Source organism: Dermacentor variabilis, chromosome 11 (genome assembly GCF_050947875.1).
Source record: "Dermacentor variabilis isolate Ectoservices chromosome 11, ASM5094787v1, whole genome shotgun sequence".
NCBI classification, from domain to species: Eukaryota; Metazoa; Arthropoda; class Arachnida; order Ixodida; family Ixodidae; genus Dermacentor; species Dermacentor variabilis.
In genome coordinates, this window is record NC_134578.1 from 57478438 (window position 1) to 57502389 (window position 23952).

At 48.3% G+C, this 23952-nt stretch overlaps 1 protein-coding gene across 2 annotated transcripts in view; it reads right to left on the reverse strand.

Moving 5' to 3' along the window:
* The window catches only part of LOC142564646 (excitatory amino acid transporter-like), a 252090-nt gene that overhangs the window by 72942 nt on the left and 155196 nt on the right, over nt 1-23952 (reverse strand). The gene's annotated exons all lie outside the window — the stretch shown is intronic.

Here is a 23952-nt window from a genome sequence, read left to right on the forward strand (position 1 = left end):
TAGCCGCGAAAGCTTTCAACGAGATGGGGATCGAAGTTCCTTCGCAGACAATGTGACTCCGGTCAAATCGAAAGATGCAGCGGTTGCAGCCCGCAAGACCTGTGCACTTATACATGTTCTTGTTCACTCTATTCGCCTAAACCTAATTATTTTCGGAGAATGTTGCGAAGAAATTCCGTTCTTCGAAAGCTTTTGCGGTCTGCTATACAAAGAAAAAAAGAAAAAGAAAAGAAAACAGTGTGCAGCTCCATGTGAACAATTCTTATAGCTATCACAAGGCAGCACTCCTTGCGGGAAGTCCTTTAACCTGAGGTTAGCCTGACTCATGAATCAGGCGCCAAAACAGGTGTCACAAAGCGGCACTTCTTTTTTTTCTCCCCTCTACTTCTCGACAAACTGAGCGCTACGCAACGCCCAGGAAGAACAGCACCTAAGCGCTTCTCTTGCCTTTTCAATGGCATTGCAACAAGCCCCAAAGTGCGCCCCACTTCCGCGCACAGCTCGCGTTTATTCGATCGCACCTTTCCAATTGCGACCCAGCAAATGCAGCCGTCGCCACGAAACGACAGCGGGCGCCAAACTTAGCCCCGCTTCCCTCCCTCACTCGTCTCGCGTATTTGCGGGCCTGTCGTGCCGCGTTCGGGACTCCCAAGGTGGGCAACACAACAAGACACGCCTTTGACGCTGCGCCGACGGTCGCAACAGCAGCAGCAGCAGCAGCAGCAGCAGCAAGCCTGCCTACCCGCTTTGCCTGGAAACCTCGCAAGCTTCCCTCGCGGGCTAGCTTTGCCGCGCGGCACCACACAGAGGCTTTGGACAGAGGCCGAATGCGGCGCGAAATCGATGCGTCTCGCTCGCGTGACACCGGCTTCCTGGACGGAAACGGGACGGAAACGGGAGAGGGGAAGGTGACGCTGCCGACAACGCGACCAGCCAGTGGCAACAGAGCGAGCGAGCGAGCAGGCGCGCGCGCGCGGTACAGTTTCGGGCAAGTTACATGCAGCGTAAGAGCTTGGCCCCAAAGCGCAGAGCTCGGGAACGCTTTGGAAGCGCTGCGCGTTCAGAGCACCGATACGAAAAAGTCTTCAGTTCTGGGCGTTTTCACTTTGGTTAACTGGCTGTCGAGACGATAATTACGGATACGTGGCCTGAGTTCCTCGCGTCTGCTACAAAGAGTCATTTACAGCGCCTTTCAGACAACTTGCATCGAATGCAACGCGGGTTCGGACGTGAACAGAGTACACGCACATACACGCACACACAAACCGAAAAGAAACTAAAGAAAAAAATAATCAAATGCACTTTATTCAACTGGGTGCCACGGTTGAAGGCCATACAATGACCGTGTCGCTGCGTGTGCGCTTCTTTTGGAAACGAAGGGCAACCCGCCCCTCCTCTCTCGTCCAGCGGAGTGCTGAATGGTCTCGGCTTTTGGCGTCTGGTACAGCGACACTGCCACCTCAGGTTTCGGTGACGTGAATAGCCTCCCTGTTCACACCCGAAGGCGTGCTGGGTTCAGTGCGCGTTTCGAACTGGTCGCCATAAAAAGGTCGCGCTATTTTGTCGCGCTCTCGAAGAGGATCGACGAAGCTCCATGGCGTAATTACTGTGTCGACAAGTGCGCAATAACGAAGCAAAAGCGGGACAAAGGTTTCCTCTTAGTGCTCCTTTATATGTCACACAGCCCTGTCATCACGGTTCCGAGGGTTTGTACTAATACAGGCCTTACACCCCGAATCACCAGAAAGAAAGAGAAAGGGGATTTAGAACATGATAAGTAGCGAATAGTCACCCAATTTGGCGTCAGAGATGTTCATTGAATACCAGCGGATACGCACTTGCGTGTACCAAATGACCAAAGTTGGCCTCAAAAAGGTTCGTTGAAGAGCGGCAAATACCCAGTGACACATACCCTGGGACCCAAGTTGACGTCAAGGAGGTTCACTGAAGAGCCGCCTACACCCAGTGGCTTATACCCAGTGACACCCACGTTGGCCTCAATAAGATTCATTGAAGAGCGGCGCCTACCTAGTGGCGGCCCAGTTTGGCGCCAAGTTCACTGTCACCGAAGAGCCGGCACAGAAACGGGTCACATTTTGTTATTCCAAGGCAGCTCCTCACAGCATCAAGTCTGCCGTGCATCATAGAACATACTAGCAGATGATATCCGACATTACAGAAATTCCTGTCTTCTACTTCTTTCTCTCTCTGCACCACCGTGCCCTGGAAATATGGCACATCGTAATGTTTCAGTGGATTCCTGCTCACTGTGGCATCGTCGGCAACGACTTTGCTGATAGGGCTGCCCGGTCTGCCCGGTCTGCCCACGAAGACACCCAGACGCGTCCGATACCTTTGGCGAGGACGGGCGCTGCCAGGGAGTTTCGTCTGCTTGCACGCAAAAAATGACAAGATTTCTGGAGCGCATGCAGTGCCTCCGATTGCCTACTTCATAAGCTGGACCCCTTGCTACGGGTACGACTGTGGCGAAACATCTTGCTGCTGCGAAACAGACCGCGACGCAACAGCCTTGCTGTGCCGCATGTAGCATACATATACCTAAATATATACGGAACTTCATGGCGACGACCGCGGCAAAAATTCGCTTGCAGTGTCAATATAATTGCTATCGCAAAAGAAAAGAAGATCTACGAACTTCAGTGTTGTCAAGGGATACTTCTTGAGGTCTGTTTTCGAGCTTGAACATGAATTTTTTTATGCGATGGCATCAATGGCGCATTTAGCGAAACAGTCGGCGTCTTATGTGGCAGCGAAACGGTGCCTAAATTCCCATTGGTTGCAACGACATGTCGCGAGCGCTCCTCGACAGAGCAGTGCGGACCAATCGGAACACCTGCTGCCCCGTTAGCGCGCCAGGTGTTGCGTGAAGGGAGAGGGCATCGCCGCGACGCCACGTCACCAGCGCGCCTCGACTGACGTCGACGGAGCAGATACGGAGCAACGGAGCCGCATGTGCAGACGCTGTTTTCTGATTGCTTGCGTTATCCGAATGTTCCTTCTTGGCCAACCTCTCGCCTGCGTTCTTAGTGCGCCTCGGTAAGTTCAAATCAAAACGCACCAAGCGTCTCAACGCGCTCGCTTGCCCGTGAGGAGTTCCATACTCGAAGTACCACTCAGCAGCGTTCATAGAACATTAATGCTTTCGCATTCACAACTCATAAGAAGCGCTTAGGAGTCCTCCGAATAATAAAAAAAAAGACTTTTTTCATGTGCATATCGTGTACCTTGTAATCATGCCGTAGATATTTGTTACTATCCCTGACGTACTTTGTAAATTGTATACTTTTTAACTTCAGTATATCCTTAATCATTAGCAATGGTGCAGCTTGTTATGAGTGATGTAATTTTAACGCGACAGCGTAAAGGGCCTCGCGTTATAGAAAATACGGTGCCGGCGTCTCGCGTCAGACGTCGCTTCGGCAAAATAGATGTTGAACCACACATACCCAACCACGGCGGCCCTCCATGTTGTGCAGGGACATTACAGAGCTAATTGAAGTTCTCAAGGTAAAATACGTAGAAAATATCGTAAGGTATGACTTACACACAACCTACAGACATGAGAGCGTCGGATTGTAATTTGAATATACGAGAAAACAAAATTCTGTTGCGCGGAAACTCAAACACAAACCCCTTTCAACGCGATAGCGTTTTGCAGCTGCCGCTTGAGGTCAGTCTAAGTAGTAGCGGAGCGGCCCCCTTAGTTCCTTACATGCACATCATAAAAGCATTAAAAAAATTGGCTGCGGCTTAGCTAAGGTTGAGCCTGGATGTCTCGAAGCGAAAGGTTCCGTGATGCTTATGGTTTAGCTTATGGCTATGCTTTATGATTTAGCCTATGGATATGCTTACGGTTTAACTTATGGATATGCTTAAGGTTTAAGTTATGGATATCTTATGGTTTAGCTTATTGTTATGCTTTATGATTTAGCCTATGGTTACGCTTACGGTTTCACTTATGGATATGCTTTGGTTAGCTCATGGTTATGCTATACGTGTGCCTTGTGTAGTTATGCAAGTTGCTTCTCAATAATATATACCATAAGTTATGCCGGATTATTAAACTTCTTTATTCATGATTGTTGGGCACATTGTCTTGTGATTTCTGTACAGCCATAAACGCAGCTCTCTGCATCGGTAGTATCACTCTCTTCTCCTTCCATGTTGAATGCGCACGCCTATTCTCTGGCAAGCGGTTATATAGTCGGCCTCCGCGATAAACATACGCTTGCGGCGAACGTCAAACGATGACGCATAGCGCGCGGCAGTGGCCACCTGCGCCAACTCCGAACACGCTTACGGAGACAATTCCGACTCCGAACACCTGTCATTAAAAAAATTGTTTGGTTCTTTGATGAGAAAATGATGGTCCAAGCATCAGTATTTGAATTTCGCGCCGAAACCCCAGCGCCGGTACGTCAGCGTGACGTCAGGGATTCCAAAGTATGTTTTCGCATTTGGGCCGCGTTGGCTGAATAAAGGTTCCCGAAACTTACCATGTTTAATATTTGGTTCCTTTAGAACACAATGTAGGCAATCTGTACCGCTACATAAAATTAGTAAGCCCTAGAAGATGCCATCAAAATCGAAGACGTCACAGCCCCCAGGTGCAGGAACTTAAGTAGGCGTCGCCACCCGTATTTCGTTCTTGCACTTTTTCTGGCTTGCCAAACGTCTTATCGTTGTAAGAGTGGTGTTTTTCGTGTTGCAGAACGGTAATTTACTGATGCAGATGAAATCATTGTTTTCCTTTAGTTTCCCTTTAACGAGCCAATTCCGACATACGCCGGCTCGCGCGAAGCGCGGTGTTGACTAGCGTAGTGAAGCTTTTCGCTTTAAAAATGAAGCGTGCGCTACGATTCTGCACAGCTTCAAGGTGACGAATAAGACTTTCTTTAAGTGGATCCCACACCTGATGGCTAGTCTAGTTTCCAACGAGCAAAAGTTTTGTAATTTCGCACCAAATTCGAAATTTTCTAAAATTCTAAATAGCCGATCACTCGTCTACCACCAACGTGGTTCATATCTTGTCTTTCATTCTTTACATAGTTATTTCTCGGAAATTTGAGAACGGCAGCCCACGAACAAATGCCACGAAAAGAAACACCGACAGCGCATATCTTTTATGTTGGTTCTTGTCAGATTGATGTATTAAATGCACGAAACAATAACAGGAGATCGAGCCACGCAAGAGGCAGCGTTTCTACGAGACAGCTTTCCTTCGTGCATAGCGTTCGCCGCCAGCGTTTCCCGGTAAACTTTACGGTTGCATAAGCTGCAGTTGCCGGGAAGCATGAAAAGCAGTCAGGGGTCTCTGAATGCTATGGCGTTCCAGGCGAAGCTTAAGCGTCCTCCAAATTTTCTTCTTTTGCTATCGGCCTCCATTTCGTGTAAGTGGGAGGATAATAACAATCTCACGCAGTGTCAACGTCACGATAGTAATGAATACAGAAAGGGCCAAATAAGTAAGACAAATTTCATCTCTCTGAAAGACATGAATGCAATGTGCTCCTTCAGAAAAATTCCATTCAGTAGTCGCCGTATACTGCTGTCATTTATCATTCAGTCATATGTAATGGAAAGAGCAGTGGGAATAGAAAACATAAAGCTGGGGCATAAACGTCGCAGAGTACAGATAGAGTTAATGCTTCTCGATACGAACAACAAGCATTACTGCGAAGAAGTGCATACACCGTCTTAGTCCGGATGATACGAAACAGCTCTTTCTTGTAACAAACCCAACCGGAATCCCATATACACCCAAGTAATGTTTTTAGGTTACTCAGAAGAAATAAAACGGGCTGTCAACACAAGCGCCTCGACAAGCGGACGACCAGAGAATGTGAATGCTATAGCATTACAATGAGAATGGCAGACCCGGTGCTTATATGACTCCATCTTTGTGCCTAGCGTATCGCGGACGTGTCAGACCAGGACATGATAAGGTCCTGGTCTGACACGTCCGCGGTCTGACAAGAGCGGGCCGCTGGAGAGCCGTTCATTTTCACTAGCCGCGACGTCCGACCTGGGAAACCTCGGATAAAGCCTAGGTCAGATCGAGCCATACTTCTGCAAGAATTTTGATTGGGAATCGGATCAGATCAACAGTTCCGATATCATCATCATCATCATCATCATCATCATCATCATCATCATCATCATCATCCTGGTTACGCCCACTGCAGGGAAAAGGCCTCTCCCATACTTCTCCAACTACCCCGGTCATGTACTAATTGTGGCCATGTTGTCCCTGTAAACTTAATCTCATCCGCCCACCTAACTTTCTGCCGCCCTCTGCGACGCTTACCTTCCCTTGGAATCCATTCTGTAACTCTTAATGACCATCGGTTATCTTCCCTCTTCATTACGTGTCCTGCCCCCCCCCCCATTTCTTTTTCTTGATTTCAACTAAGATATCATTAACTCGCGTTTGTTCCCTCACCCAATCTGCTCTTTTTTATCCCTTAACGTTACACCAATCATTCTTCTTTCCATAGCTCGTTGCGTCGTCCTCAATTTAAGTAGAACCATTTTCGTAAGCCTCCAGGTTTCTGCCCCGTACGTGAGTTCTGGTAAGACACAGTTGTTATAAACTTTTCTCTTGAGGGATAATGGCAACCTCCTGTTCATGATCTGAGAAGGACTGCCAAACGCACCCCAGCCCATTCTTATTCTTCTGCTTATTTCAGTCTCATGATCCGGATCCGCAGTAACTACCTGTCCTAAGTAGATTTATTCCCTCACCACTTCCAGTGCCTCACTACCTATCGTAAACTGCTGTTCTCTTCCGAGACTGTTAAACATTAGTTTTCTGCAGATTAATTTTTAGACCCACCCTTCGGCTTTGCCTCTCCAAGTCAGTCAGCATGCATTCCAGTTGGTCCCCTGAGTTACTAAGCAAGGCAATATCATCAGCGAATCGCAAGTTACTAAGGTATTCTTCATTAATTCTTATCCCCAATTCTTCCCAATCCAGGTCTCTGAATACCTCCTGTAACCACGCTGCGAATAGCATATTGGAGAGATCGTATCACCCTGCCTGACGCCTTTCTTTATTGGGATTTTGTTACTTTCTTTATGGAGGACTACGGTGGCTGTGGAGCCGCTACAGATATCTTTCAGTTTCTTTACATACGGCTCGTCTACACCCTGATTCCGCAATGCCTTCATGACTGCTGAGGTTTCGACTGAATCAAACGCTTTCTCGTAATCAATGAAAGCTATATATAAAGGTTGGTTATATTGCGCACATTTTTCTATCACCTGATTGATAGTGTGAATATGGTCTATTGTTGAGTAGCCTTTACGGAATCCTGCCTGGTCCTTTGGTTGACGGATGTCTAAGGTGTTCCTGATTCTATTCGCAATTACCTTAGTAACTACTTTGTAGGCAACGGACAGTAAGCTGATCGGTCTATAGTTTTTCAAGTCTTTGGAGTCCCCTTTCTTTTGGATTAGGATTATGTTAGCGTTTTTCCAAGATTCCGGTACGCTCGAAGTCATGAGGCATTGCGTATACAGGGTGGCCAGTTTCGTTAGAACAATCTGCCCACCATCCTTCAACAAATCTGCTGTTACCTGATCCTCCCCAGCTGCCTTCCCCCTTTGCATAGCTCCCAAGGTTTTCGTTACTTCTCCCGGCGTTGAGACGACGACGAAGTGCCTTCTTCTTAGAACGCTTCTATCTGTGTTCTCTGGTTTTCGACGAATTCTTCGGAATTTCCTGGTGCCTCGGCTCCCGGTTTTGTGGCCATGGACGCGGAGCCTTCCAGAGGCCCTCCTGGCCAGCGGTCATCAAGGCCGTCCCTCACGAGGAAGAGAGGAAGCGTGCTCAGTGACACCGAAGACACTGAGCTATACTCGATGTCGGATGAAGACTCATCGGATGATAGCTTCATCACTGTCCGCAGAAAGAGGGCCAAAAGGAGGACTGTCAACGCGAACCCATCAACGCAAGCGAGCACGGCGACGTTGAAGTCAAGGCCTGAACGCTGGCCTCACGCCATCGTGTTCGTACCCGAAGAGCCTTCAAACAACCTCCGACTGCTCAACAGGCAAGAACTATCTGTTTTCTTGGAAGGGGTCGTGCCGAATGAAATTAAGGATATTCGGATAAATGCACGCAAAAATGTCCTCGCAATCGATGTTACCAACGGGAGTGCGCTCGAAAAACTGAAGCAAATCTCGGTGCTAGGGCGCATCAAAGTGCGTTCATATATCCCGATGGATGACGCATCCACAGCAGGTGTCATTTATGACATCGATGTCGCCATTCCCAACGCGGACTTGCCTATCCTCGTCAAACCAGCAAGTGAGGGTGTTGTCATCACGCGTGTGAGCCGCCTTGGAACATCGCGCTGCGTCAAACTGATCTTCAAAGGAGATTGCTTACCAACACACGTCAAAGTCGGTCACTTCCGACACCCTGTTCGGCCCTTCATACCAAAGCCTCTTCAATGCCATCAGTGCTTCAGGCTTGGACATGTCAAGGGTGTCTGCCCAAACTCGATACTATGTCCCCGTTGTGCTGAACCTCATGCGGAGGAGACGTGCCGGGCTACTGTCCTAAAGTGCGGCAACTGTAATGGTTCCCATGCTGCCTCGTCTAGGGACTGCCCTCGCATCAAGAAAGAGGTCGCTGTTCTCAAGCAAATGGTTCGGGACAATTCGACACACAAGGAGGCTGCTGCAACGATCCGGCGTCGGCGTCGGCGTCACCGAACCGCCTCAAAAAAGGCAGAGCCGCGAAAGGAGAGGGACGCTTCCATTGTAGCACCCACTTTCTCCAATCAGGCCAAAAAGGGGCTGAACAGCACAAGGAAGTCGCCTGAAAGGAATTTGTCTCAAGAAGAATGGCCTGCGCTTCCAAGCCAGCAATCTCCCACGGAACTACAGATTGTCAAGCCCGCTCGGGAGCGTGCTCCTGCTGCTGATGCCACGCCTAAAGCAGATCATCAAGTCCTTTCTATGCTGCGTCCCCTCATAGATGCCATTCGAGTGATTCTGTCGAACCTTGGAACTACGTCTGCTCAAAATGCACTGAAAGTACTGGACGCCTTAAACCCAGTGCTTGAGTGCCTCGAATAGAGACATGGCCAGCCATCGCCCATCGTTTCGAGAGGAAGTCAAGGCAGCGTCAATCATACAATGGAACGCAAGAGGACTAAAATCACGCCTTTCGGATTTTCGTCAGTATATATATACTCATTTGTTCCCAGTCATTGTCATATGTGAGCCTAATGTGTCAAAACCAGTCAGATTATCGGGATACGAAGCTGTTATATCCGCAACAACTAATGCATGCAGCAAAGTCATCGTTTTTCTTCGTCAAGAACTGACATATGTTCGCCAGCCGATTCCGCCTCATGATAAAAATCAATACGTTTGCCTAACAATTAAAAAGGGCAAACTCATGTTTACACTTGTTGGCGTTTATGTATCGCCTTCAAGTGTTTTTGATCCCAAACGATTAACGAACATCTTGTCTGTGTGCCCTGCCCCATATGTCATCATCGGAGATTTTAATGCGCACCATATAGCATGGGGAAGCGCAAGAACAAATGCAAGAGGGCAAAGACTTGCAAACTTCGCCTGTAACCACGGCCTTTCACTCCTGAATGACGGCAGCCCAACGTTTATACGAGGCGTGAATTATGGCAGCTGTCTTGACCTAGCTTTCGTCTCCAGCAGTTTCACAAGATATGTTAAATGGTTTTCGGATATCGAGACACACGGGAGTGATCATATTCCCACATACCTTGTCATCAAAGGAATGTCCAGTCCCACCCCACGGAACACCATTCGATTAATTGACTGGACCACTTTTACTTCCACCATGGAGGATGCTTGTCGAGAGGGCTTGTCCTCTGGATTAGAGGAAGCAATCAAGTCTGCAATGCTACACGCCGCGCGCACGGTCACGGTTTCGTCGAAGCACACGGAATTGGATATAGAGTTGGAGCGACTTCGTGCACTCCGTCGTCGTGCGGAGCGGCGTTACCGGCGTACGAAATCCATCGAAGACCTTAGGACAGCCAGACGACTACAAAAGAAACTTCAACGTCGCATGGATAGATTGGCATCTCGACGTTGGGCAAGATTTTGCCAGTCACTAGACCCCCGAAAGCCACTTTCCCACATCTGGAGAACCATACGTGGTCTACGTTCCTTCCCTGAACAACGCTTCCCATTCAAAGCGCTGGCGCTCTTCCAGGGGCGGCTAGAGGCTGATGTTGCAGAAGACTTTTGTGCAAGGATCGCTGGCCAAGCAACCGGTCCAGGCTTTCGAGCCCCCAGTCGCATCCCTGTTTCACGTGACGGCCGCATGGATCTTCCTTTCATAATGGAGGAACTAGAAGCGGCTCTTGCTCTATGCAGGCGTTCTTCATCCGCGGGACCAGATGGAATATCCTACCGCGCCTTGAACAACCTGAGTGATGGCGCACGGAGAGAACTGTTACATCTCTACAACTTATCTTGGCAGGATGGCATGGTTCCCGAAGAATGGAAGATAAGCCGCTTGGTCCCTCTCCTGAAGCAAGGCAAGTCCCCACTTGAACCCACCTCATACCGCCCAATAGCGCTGGCCAGCTGTGTGGGAAAGATAATGGAAAAGATGATCCTTGCCCGCTTGGAGTGGTACCTGGAGCACTACAACATGTTACCGAATTGCATGGCTGGTTTTCGTCGAGATCGCTCTTCAGTAGACAGTGTTGTTGATCTCGCTACGTACGTCCAGCTTCAAAAGTCACGCAAAAGATTATGTGCAGCTTTGTTCTTGGATGTCAAGGGGGCATACGATAACGTATCTCACGAGGCTATCCTCGATGCTCTTGAGATGGTTGGTCTAGGTGGTCGAGTTTACCAATGGATCTCTCATTACCTTTTTATGAGATCTTTCTTTGTCTGTACCGGTGATGGTAAAACCGCACTACACTACACGTACCGAGGTGTTCCTCAAGGCGGTGTACTAAGCCCTACCCTATTCAACCTCACACTCATTGGTCTCGTTGATCATCTGCCAGCAGCGATCAAGATATCAATGTACGCCGACGACATATGTATATGGACCTCAGGTGTGACACGTCCTCAGATACGTGCAAGACTTCAAAAAGCTGCTACTCTAATAGCTATATACCTCCGCAACCAAGGTCTTGAAATCTCGTCAGACAAATGTGCACTGATGGCGTTCACTCGCAAACCAATGACACCCTACGCCATATCAATAAATGGCCAGTTAATTTCTTATGAGAAGACTCACAAATTTCTTGGCATAATCATTGATAGAGATCTCTCATGGAGCCCCCACGTGACCTACTTGAAGAAGCGTCTGACAGCAATCTCCCAACTTTTCAAGTTTCTGGGAGGAAAGACTTGGGGAATGTCAGTGCATGCAATGTTGGAATTGTACAGGGCTCTTTTCCTGGGCTTCTTGAGATACAGTTTGCCCGTACTGACCAACACCTGCCAGACAAATCTCCGTGCTCTACAGGCTATTCAAGCTCGGGCTCTCAGGGTTTGTCTTGGTTTGCCAAAATGCACATCGATAGCAGCGACTATTGCGATTGCTCGGGACCAACCTATACAAACACACATTGCGGTAGAAGTGTTGAGAGTGCACATTAGGCACGTTGCCCGTGCCTGTTCCCACCATCTGGCAACACTACCGTCAGAAAGGCCGCAGGCAGCATTTTGTACTACGATTTCGGAGTATTCCACCTGCCTCCCGTCAGGCTTCACCCCCGCAACTAAGCCTTCGATTCCTCCATGGTGTTTGGCTCGACCCGCAGTGCGCCTCACCGTACCAGGAATCAGGAAAAAATCTGAGCTGTCATCACCTGCTCTTAAACAACTAACTCTGCTCCTTTTGCACGAGAAGTACGCCGAACACGTACATATTTATACTGATGGATCGACAACTCTCCAGTGTTCCTCTGGAGCCGTGGTCTTCCCAGCGAAAGCCACCACCATCAGTTTCAAGACATGTCACCCAACGACACCGATGGCCGCGGAACTTGCAGCCCTTCGCGCTGCACTTCGTCTCGTCAGCCAAGAGCAACCGCGAAGGTGGTCAATATTCAGTGACTCGAAGGCTGCACTGCAATCTTTGCTATCGGCCCTGCGGCGCGGACCACACGAACAACTGGTATTTGAGATTAGAGAACTCATTCATACCTTAACTGAGAAAGGACACCACGTGACATTTCAGTGGCTTCCAAGTCACTGCGGAGTCATAGGGAATGAACACGCTGACAACGCTGCTCGGTCGGCTCTTCAAGGGGACGAAGAGGAGCCGATACCGTTATCAAGGACAGATGCCGCTCGAAAACTTCGAATGATCAGCCGTGACATCACGTTCTCCTTGTGGAACGCTGGAAGTTTTCACGACTACCGACTCCACAATCTTGACTACTCTCTACGCCTTTGTATTCCAGCTGGACTCTGCCGTCGCGAAGCTACCCTGCTTTGTCGACTATGGCTAGGGGTGGCTTTCACCAAGTCTTTCGCTTACCGAATTGGATGGGCCGACGACGCCACGTGTGAGGACTGTGGTAACGAGGAGACTTTTCAACACCTTCTTTGTGACTGTCCTCGATATAATTTGCAGAGACAATCACTCGCAACCGCGATAGCGCGCTTTGACCAAAGACCTCTCACAGAGGAACTTATTTTACAATACCGCCATCACAAGCCATCGCAGCAGAGGGCGACGAGGGCTCTGTTGCGGTTTTTGAGGGCGACGGGATTGGACAGGCGGCTGTAGCCTGAACAAATGTTGATAGTGTGGCAAGTGTCACTGTGCTGTGCGATGACAGTATTCGGTGCCAGTGACCGATGGTGACTGTGTGTCTAGGCTCCTTCCTTTCCTTATCTCTACTTTGTTACCACTTTACCTCCCCCTCCCCTCTCTCCCCAGTGTAGGGTAGCCAACCGGATCTTTTTCTCTGGTTAACCTCCCTGCCTTTCCCCTTTCCCCTCTCTCTCTCTCTCTCTCTCTCCCGGCGTTACTTGTGGGATTTCGAATTCCTCTAGACTACTCTCTCTTCCATTATCATCGTGGATGCCACTGGTACTGTATAAATCTCTATAGAACTCCTCAGCCACTTGAACTATCTTATCCATATTAGTAATGATATTGCCGGCTTTGTCTCTTAATGCATACATATGATTCTTGCCAATTCCAAGTTTCTTCTTCACTGTCTTTAGGCTTCCTCCGTTCCTGAGAGCATGTTCAATTCTATCCATAGTATACTTCCTTATGTCAGCTGTCTTACGCTTGTTGATTAACTTCGAACGTTCTGCCAGTTCTATTCTAGCTGTACGGTTAGAGGCTTTCATGCATTGGCGTTTCTTGATCAGATCTTTCGTCTCCTGCGATAGCTTACTGGTATCCTGTCTAACGGAGTTACCACCGACTTCTATTGCACACTCCTTAATGATGCCCACAAGATTGTCGTTCATTGCTTCAACACCAAGGTCCTCTTCTTGAGTTAAAGCCGAATACCTGTTCTGTAGCTTGATCTGGAATTTCTCTATTTTCCCTCTTACCGCTAACTCATTGATCGGCTTCTTATGTACCAGTTTCTTCCGTTCCCTCCTCAGGTCTAGGCTAATTCGAGTTCTTACCATCCTATGGTCACTGCAGCGCACCTTGCTGATACGGAGTACCCAATACCACTTGGTACGAGAGCAACTGTTATCGTGACTTTTTGACACGGCTGAACGACACGTGCGAGACGATGCACGAGACACTCGTTACAGCGTTCAGAAGCGGCGAAAAAAACAACATTGTGTGCCACACTAGAATCGGGCGCAGTGCATGGATACGTGCATGATACGCACGTAATTTCACTATCGCTTCATTTTTATTTCCTTTCCCCACAAGAAAGACAGACGCGCGACTAAGAGCTATGGGAACATTTTAACGAAGGCTCCAGGCCTTTTCGCAGTCGACACCACGGCATCTTGACTGTAAATTGCATTTGGGTGAAAGTACATAGAAATAACGTTTTTTCGGAGAATGAACAAGATATATGGCACTCGTAAAACACTTCTAAACACTTCTAAAGTAAGCAAATGAAACAATAACAGTTTAGCAGCCTTGCGTCTTGCATACGATGCAAGACGTTGCGCTGGTGGCCGCAGCCCCACATTTTTCATTTTCCTCTCCTTTGTTTTGGGGAACACTGGTCCCTGCCTGGGGATGTAGTGCACGAAACTAATGGGCTGAGGTGTACCGATCCGGACGAGCCCGTGCCCTGGATCGATGCGGCCAGCTAGCGAACAGTAGGCACCGAGACGCGCGAAGATGACTGGCACACCGCCATGCAGTAATGGAAAAAGTTGGACGGGACGTCGGAGGTGTTAGGGGCAACGTTTGGACGGGCGTTGTTACGACGCGGGAAAAGGGGACAAAGCATAAGGGGATCCCCACGAGGTGGATATAGGGTCGATGGGGAAGAGTCATGAAGGGCGGAGTCACGGCCTCGTCGGAGCGTTCGTTGGTTTTCATCTTTCTTGTTTACTTCAGCTAATCGTTACTCTGTATCTCGCGTCGCTCATAGACGCGTGACATTGCAACATCGCTGTGCCATTGTATTTCTTGCATACTCATTTTGTTGCCACAATTTCTACTGAATGGGGAAGTGCGCGCCATGCATTCGCGACAGGCGTAGTAAAATTGAAATGCCAGCTCGGTGTCGCGCATTTTTGCATATCCTGGGCATGTAGTTATGTCCGCATTTGTGCAGAGCAAAATGTAGCTTTTTAAGAATAAAAAGAAATAGTGCATAGAAACCATCGGCGATTAGTTTCAAATTAAGCGAATAGCCGAATGCTTGCAGTAAGCTATTCGCTTCATTAAAGGAATATTTGTGCGCTTGGTGGCGTACATGTTGCAGTGAAAACATTTACGTATCGTTATTTGTCTGATTGTGTAATTCCGTAGAGAACAGAGTCGTTAACCAGGACATGCGCAGCGGTAGTATTCGAAGTTTCTGACCTTGTTTCTCGGGATGAGCAGTTTATGCACTCAGTCTAGCATTGTGTCAAACAGCACTGACGAAGCAGATGTGTTTTTAATGCGAACCGTATCGCAGAAAATCCGTTGTCGGCGTCGGACATCGTTTGGCGAAAAATCATTTCGAAGTACAACCATGCAGGACCTCCGGGTGGCGCAGAGGCGTTACTGAACTAATTGAATTCCTCAGTCTAAGGTGTGTCAGAAAAATCGCAAAGTACAACCTAAACACAACCTGCAGACATGATAGCGTCGGACTGTCATTTGAATATACCAGAAAACGTAGTTCTGTTACTCGGAGACTCAAACATAAACCCCTTTTCCAGCGTTTGTACCATTCAGGGAGCGGCGAGGCCCGCTTGGTTTCTTGCAGCAACACCATACAGATGGCGCTCGCCTCCCCGCATCTGCCGCCCACGCAAGAGGCCGCGTTTCTACCACAAAGCTTGCCCGCTCGCCTTCGTGCACAGCGTTCGCCGTGAATGTTTCCCGGTAAACATTACGGTTACATAAGCTGCAGTTGTCGAGAGGCGTAAGAAGCAATTAGGGACCTTAGAATGCTATCGCGTTCCACTCTTAAACTCGAAGCTCAAGCGTCCTTTAAATTTGTTCTGTAATAAAACCATTCGGCTAAGAGAAGTGTGTTTTACTGCCCTGCATGCGGGAATGCCTTGTCGAAAAAGGCTTCAATAATTCGGTCTTTTTGTAGATTTCGTTGGAATTGCTACGCACACGGAGTATAAATGAAATTACAATGAGGGGCAAAAAGAAAAGAGAACGCCGTGACTTGCATACAGATTGAACTGCAATGAATTTAAAATTGGCCTCACTGGTCCAGCTGCATTTAGAAGCTATAGCGGCACTCTTGTATCTTTTTCGCATATAGACGGCGAATCGGGTCAGGGTCCCTGTGGCTTTCCCTCCGCGAACGATCGATTGTCTAAGCGATCTAAACTCGCAGTTAGATTCGGCATGTCCCGCGTCGGTCCCTTTGTCGAAGACATACGCTGCACGAGGCAACTTTGCTTGCGCGATCGACGCATGACTACAACAAGTGCAATTTCAGTGCGAAAAAACTAAGACAAGATTACACACATCGACCCTCTTTTGCGGTTCTAACACTTATTCGTGGCAATGCTCTGGCGCTGAGAAGCCAGTTTGTTATACGAAACACTGTAGTGCATAAAACACTGATTATATGGACCTATTATGCACCTTTCAAATGTGGATGTATTCGTTTGCTTGCGTACGAATAAAACAAGTAAAAACAATTACACCAGGTTAACTGCTTCGCGCAGTAAATGACCTCACGGTGGCAAAGGCGCTCAGTTTCAGTAGTTTACATACTTATCACTTTTTAATAGCACCGTCATCGGAAATGAGCGGCCACAGCCGAGAATCGAAACCGAGAGTTCAACGTAGTAGTTGAGAACTACTACGTCGAACACTTGTCTTTGCTTCGTGTGTTGTCGACAAATTCGACTTCGCCCTGCCATCTGGTAGCCGCCTGGTTAGTTCAGATGGTAGAGCGGCTGCCCCGGAAAGGCGGTGGTCACGGGTTCGAGTCCCGGACCAGGACGAATTTTTCTTCAACTCTGAGGCTTTTCTTTCGAGGAACCCGTATGCGTTTCTTTTGTAGCAATTGCTGCGAACGGGTGGATGTCTGAGTTTCCCTTTGTCAACGAGAGCTCAACAGTACAGAATGCAAGGTGTACCAAGAGAGTTAAAGGTTAATGATTTCTGGGAAAGCTACAGCCTAAGGCGACAGGGTTGCAGGTCTTGCTACGCCAGGTAAAATGACGATGGATGAAAAAAAGGAATTGAAAAAAAAACAAGAACAGAGCACGCGCACACTGACACATACGGGCGTACAAAGTGAAGAAGCACAAAAGTTGTTCACAGAGTCTCATTGAGGCCTGTATCGCGTAGGAGTGGTAATAACGCTTTGGCAGTCACATTTGGCAGGTGTAATGCAGTGTCAATCAACGAAGCATTCGCCCCTCAAAGGGGGGACCGCCGCTCGCACGGTGACTCCGTGACGTCACAGCTATAAAAACGCTCGTAGTAAAAACGGCGCTAGTATCAAAGAGCACACGCTTCACCGTAAAACGATACGAGTCCCCCCCCCTCCCCCCCCCCCCGCAGCAGTTCTCAAGCACGCCTCTCTCGTTTCGTCTCATGCCGTTAGCAATGGAGCACATGTGGCCAGCCTCGGCTCCGCGAGCCGCAGCGTCGTAAATCCCGGAACACTTGCGCCCGGGAGCCTCGAAGGTCGTGAGAGAAGCGGGCGACCCCATGCGTTTCTCGGCGGCACTAACGCGGGAACGCGCCTGAAAGATGGCGTCGTCCTTGCGTGCTGAAGATGTATGTACGCGTGTAGACGGTAATGTATAGGCGGGGGAAAAGATGCAAGTGTTTTTCCCGAGGCCCGTCGACTGCATCATAGTGCAGATTGCCTTGAATTCATTTTGAAAATACTCTTCTTTTTTTCTTCTAATTTTCACCGTTCTTTCATGAGCGTTACCTACAGCGACTTCTTAATTTCTTTTCACTTGTTACTGTCATACTCTTTCCTCTTTTTCATCGTTTTCCTTTGGTCTGAAGTGAGTCACTTTGTTCTTTCTTCTTCTCTTGCCTTCCCAGCTTCCAATTCTCCATTTCTAATTTTCTGTCGCCTCCTTACTGATGAGTAAGCTGGCGTTGTGAACGTTCCGGTTGAAGTTACCAGCATGTTCCTTGCTTTTTTCTCTCTCTCTATCTTTCAGTTGCAGCGCATGTTTTGAAACGAAACCGTTAATAACACAAAACCGATTACATACAATAGTCATCCTGAATACAAAGTAAGATGCATATGGCACCATGTGGAAGTGGGTTAATCATGTTCCTGCCGCCGGCGTTCGAGAAAATTGACACTGCTTTAATCTACAATGGTGCGTTGTCACCAGACGACCAGGATCATCAGTGAAGTGCGTTTGTAATAACGCAAGGTCACGAGAAAATTGAGAACGCAGCATCAACATGCCCAGCCACCACAGGTTACCCTACCTTCGTGTCTATGCAACGCGGCGTTTACCATAACAAACACGAGCAGAGCGTTTCTTCGCTCACGTGCATAGAGATGAGGCTCTCGGTATTTCACTGTACAGTATTTAAACAAACAAAGAAACCGTTCTTTTTTAAACAGCCATAGCATATCAGTGGTGATAAGGTACCGGCTTCAAAACTGATCGTCTCCTAATTGTCTTGAGGTTTCGGGAGTTGAAATTTCCCCACAAGAACGTGATAAGTTGACAGAGATGCTGCATACATATGAAACGAAGTCGGGGTCACACCGCGAAGTATATGTGCCGCATTTGATTTTGAACTATTTCTGGGTCGAGGAACCGGAACGATGTTTCTCCCTCTACGCTAGTTCTCAGGTGTAAGTTTGGCAAACACTGAGAGAAAAATTGAAGCCATTTCGCAGCGATTCTGCATGGCTGAATGGAAGTCGCGGTCAAAAGGCGAAGTACGCGCAGTACTTGTCTATGAAACCCTGCCTGCTGATTAATGGCGACGGCGTTTCCAGGCGAAAGGGGGCAAGTGCCGTTCACGGCTATAAGCCAGTAGCAGTTTACAGCGCAGATTTCCTTACGGTTCGCCGCTTTTTCTTTCTAGAGGCAACCTGGACGCTCCACTGAGGCAATGCACAATTTATCGCTGTGCACATATTGTTTTTTCGCTCGCGGAACCCTTGATTGCGGCTTAGACCTTCACCTCAATGCGCCGTCGCTGCAGTCAATCCTCGTATGTGTAGGCTGTGTTTGCGAGTAGCCTTCGCGATGCTCCGATCTACTCTCGCCGGCATGGCGGACGATTGTTAGTTAAAACGACCACGGCTTCAGACAGACATTTGCCGCGCTTCTTCCTAGAGTAAAAAAAAAACCGCGCGGTAACTATAGAACGATAAGATGATGACGGGCTCCGTCCATGTTTCGCGAGATCTTGTTCTCCCGCGCCTATGCACTACAGCCAGCCCAACCCATACGTCCTATCTTGACAGTAGCGTCGTTGGCATTTCATTAAAAGGTTATATGTATTCATGCTACACGTCGGCGACTTTAATGCGATAGCATCGGAGCGTCCCATCATTCGGTTATTATCCCTCGCCACCCACGCCAGTATATATGGCTCTAGCCCTCACGACCTTCACCTCCCTCTAGTATGTTCTACCGTCAACTATTACGACGCTATTACACGAACCATTACGTGAACTAGTCTAACTGTCCTTACTACCAACGCTTTATGGCCTTCGTCTAATAACTAGAACTATACCTGCCCGTAACGACCATAGGGGGTCTGTCTACTTATGCACCATCAAATCTCTCTGCCACAGCGCCTCTTACGCACCGCTCCCATTACAGCGCATCAGTAAAATAGCAGGGCGATCTCAGCTCGACGCGCAACGTATGTTATCAAACACCACACTCATTTTGTCATTACTGGTGCGTCTGTCACATTACAGCCATTGGAAGGCCGTATTGCGAACCGGCATCGGAAGCGGTGTACCCCTGCCATTGATTACATTTGCCTGCGGGATCGCCCAACCGGTAGCTCTCTGTCATCACGAGTGAAGACTGGTGATTGTCCTGTACAGTGCTATCTCATTAAAAATAAATTACCTCTGTGCTCGTTTCCTGCTCGTTTAGACGAACGGAAGCGTCTGAGGCGATTCAACTGCAACTTCAACGTCCCTGTTTGCGGCGCCACTGGGCTCAGAACGCGCTGTTGTGCATGGCCTCCGAGATTGCGCGCGCTGCCAGTTCTCCCGCGCCAGCAAATCTCGGAGGCCATATGCTGTGCATAGCGTTTCCTACAAAAATTACTAGACGGGAACTGCAATCGTTGAGCTCCCATGGCAACGACCGGTATTACCTGCATGTGTCTAAACTTCGTGTTCGTGGCTTTAGACACGCTTGTACCATTATTTATTTAGGCTTTTTTTCATTTAGTTATACATTACTGCAGATCAGCACAAGTCCAAGCTTATCAGCGAAACATGTTACCTGATACAATACACGCTATGCAACAGCACCAAACGCTAAATACACGACCAACAGTACAAGAAAATAAAATTGATATGTGATACCACATTAACACAGACCATGAATAGAGTTTTCAAGTTTTAGTATTTACACACCGGGTGTCAGAAGCGTGGAATTTTCTGGAAGTAAATATCACTCAAAGGTGATAACAAAAAGAATGCATGTATGCACTAGTGCGCAGAGAAATGGGCTGGATAGAGCAAACGTGTTTATGACAGGACGGTTTAGTGTAATCTTCCAGCTCGTCTTCATCTCCCATTCCTAGGTGATTGAAACATATGGAAGTGGGAATGTTTCCCAATTTTCATACATAGCTTCTCTAAACGCACGAACGCAAAAGGTTTCTAAGCGCATGCATAATCACTGCCAACTGTTGCTTTTATAACGCCATATAATTACGATTGGGACCGACCTGAAGAGTCACAAAGCTCCAAAAGGTCGAAGCTTGTAGTCTAATCCACATATAACCCATTATTTTTATGCTGGCCGAACAGTTGCACATGCGGATCCCGTAGATCCTAGCGCCGCATACTTTTGTGCAGCAATTGTTAAAGCGAAAGCTTCACTGGCCGCGAACTTGCAATTTCGCCGTGGCGGTGCTCCGAGGAGGCACATGATGTCACAACGCGCGCCTTGCCGTGAATATTTCTCTCTCTCCCTCGCTCCCTAGTCACTACTGCGCATGCGCCACTAGTAGCACCGAGCCACAGGTGTTCCGCCGCTGCGCAGCGCCGCGCCTTTCCGCCGCGCCGTTTGGTATGACGTCTCACCGCGTTCCTCGTCGTTGCGCTCGCCTCCGCTCGCTACGCCAGCTGCGTCGCATGCCTGATAACATGTCGGAGGATTGACAAGGAGAGCTAGCGTGCTCTGCAATCCCAGTTGAGGCGGCAGTATGGACGGCGACAATTTTGTTAAGAAGGAGGAGGCCTAGAATCGACATCGGAACGAGATGAAGAGGAATCGAATCGCCCAGGAAACAGACGAACAGCGCGCCGAACGACTGGCTAAACGCCACAACATAGCTAGACCACCAGACTAACCTGGACTTGCAATCAAGATTAACCAAAGCTAACCATGCTATGCCTTAGATTTCGCTACATGTATGCTGGCATAGCCGAGCTAAGCCACTGCCAATTTTTTAGGGTGCTGCACACCACGTTACGAAACTAAACCAACGATGGCCAAGGCCAACTTCTCTGGCTAGGCCACACTGCGGCTGCACTTTAGTGTGGAAACGTTGGATCTCTTGCTAGCAGAAAAAATGCAGTCTGCTTGGTTTCATTCAATCGAAACATGCCGTTGGGAAACTCCAGGTTCTATTCAATTATGGACGCTGCGCCCAACAATGTGATCTTGGCATCGATAGCTTGAACGAATACGTCCGGCTTTGCGTCTTTATCATTTGCTTTCAACAAGACGACCTGTACGCTTCCACACTCTTTCTTTTTTGACGACCCTGACGCTGCCAACAGTTCACACCGATCCTTGCATTTGGCAACAAAATTGTCTTTTGCACCAACCCTACCATAGAAGTCTAAGCTAGATAGCGGTCTCACGCGGGCTCGTGCGGGCTAGGGGGTATGTGGCAAAGACTGAATGCTGCTGCGCTTGTTGAGCTTGTACTAGATGCCATCCTGATAACGCAATGCAGTCCCGCATGAGCTTAGGTGTGCGCCGGTACGTTATGCCTTTCGCAGGTCTTGTATCCCTCGGAACGAAGGAACGATATGTACACGTCACTTATTGCAGAACTCTCGAGATGAAAGCAAAAAAGAAAGAGAAACACTTCCTTGTATCTCTCTCCGAACAGAATATACCTCCTCCCCTCCTCCTGTCAACAGCCATTTCCCGTCTTTCTGTTTCGGCAGTTCTAATCACGCGGATGTAAATTGCAGGCGTCCGTCGCGAAGTTGCATGCGGGACTTGCCCCCGCTCCTTGTAATTGCAAGGCGAGCCTGGTTGCTCATATAGAAACCGCACACCTGGCGGAGGCTAATTGAGGTCATCGCGTGAGGGATGACGACCGCCTTGTCTTGCAATTCGCGCCGGTTATTCGGGCTTAGCATTTACGACCGCCACTATCAACGCTTCACGCGCGCCGGTCAGAATTGCAACGTCCAGCCTCACCAGGTCGCAAAGTGAATAAGACGCAGCGGCAATCGCGGTCACTCGGCTCGTAAACATACTGCTAGCCGGACTGCAGCGCCACCACGAGACAATGGACGCTGCGCGGCCGCCCTTTGATGGAGGTCACGGGACAAAGATGCAAACCCAGGTGCATTCGTGCGTATTTGAGAACGCAACAAGGTGGCCAGAGGCACAAATAGACATGTGCAAACGATTTAGGTGCAAACTGTCTTTGTGTTAAGAGGAGAAAGTATTGCTTCGCCATGAAAGCAATCGATCAATCCGCTCATTGACTGGTTTTTATGGTTGATTGAGGGAGCGATTGAACGGTTGGTCGACTGGTATATTTATCGATTGGTTGACTGATATATTGATCGATTGGTTGACTGATATATTGATCGAGTGATTGGCTGCTTGATTGATTGATTTGTTGATTGATTGATTGATTGATTGATTGATTGATTGATTGATTGATTGATTGATTGATTGATTGATTGACTGACTGACTGACTGACTGACTGACTGACTGACTGACTGACTGACTGACTGACTGACTGAATGACTGACTGACTGACTGACTGACTGAAAATTATATGATTTGTTGGCGATTCAGAAGGACCGTCGACCGGGCGAGTTGGCAAAGTGTCTCAAAGAAAAGGAGCGCAAACGGGATAGACGTCGGGTAAAAATAATCACTGCATTTCACATCACTTTCACTTCACTTTCACAGGCACAAAGTCGTGTACGAACTTCTGTCTTCAGACAATTTCCAACACTTTTTCGAAGACTATTCGACTAGTTACACAAACCTGGCATCAGCGTAACTGTGCCCGTAACCTCCGCATTGAATTCAGTCCGACAGTTAAAACTGTTGCTTGCACCATTTTGCCATTGTTTTTATGTTACTATATCGGCTTATCTATATTGTTGTGACTTCTTGCATTTCCGTTTTACGAGCTCAAGCTGTTGCTGAGAACAAACAAACAAACAAAAAGCCTCGTACGCACGTACGCACGCACACATCAGCGACCCCAAACAGCACGACAACAACAAAAAAAGCCCGACACGAAAGTGCAGACACGGTGAAGCAAATAATCTCTCCCAAGCTCCTGCCCGCACCCAAGACGAGGACGTCAAGCGTTCTTATCCACGCCGCCGTCGCCGGCACTGTCCTTATCGCCAACGTGGACTCTAAACCCGGCATTTAAAAAGAAAAGCAACCGCGCCCCTATACGTGCCCTCGGCTACTAGGAGTGGGTCAGGGAGATAGCGCAACGATGGCCGCCTTACATTTGGCTCTTGCTCGTGCGTTGAGTGTCACGAACCCTTTTGCAGCATGATTTGACCCGTTCGTTGTCGGGCGTAACCTCTAGATAGTCTGGAAGATGTACTTGCGTGACTGAATTGATGTAGAAAGACTACATTTGCCTTAGCTGGCCATAGGAGGTCCCATTTCAGTTTCTAAGTACGGGACCTCCTTCCGTATATACTTACATGTAATTATCCCCATTTTTGTCTTGAATAAAGTGATTCTGATTCTGAAAGGGCGGCAGAGATTTTGGAAACTGTAAAGTAAGGAAGTGTTTTTTTTTCTTGAAGCAGACGTGCTTCCCTGACCAAGAAGAAGCGCCTCGGCGATTCTGCAATAAAGCTCATTTTCTTCTAGGCACATAAATGTATCACTTGACAATAATGACTGCC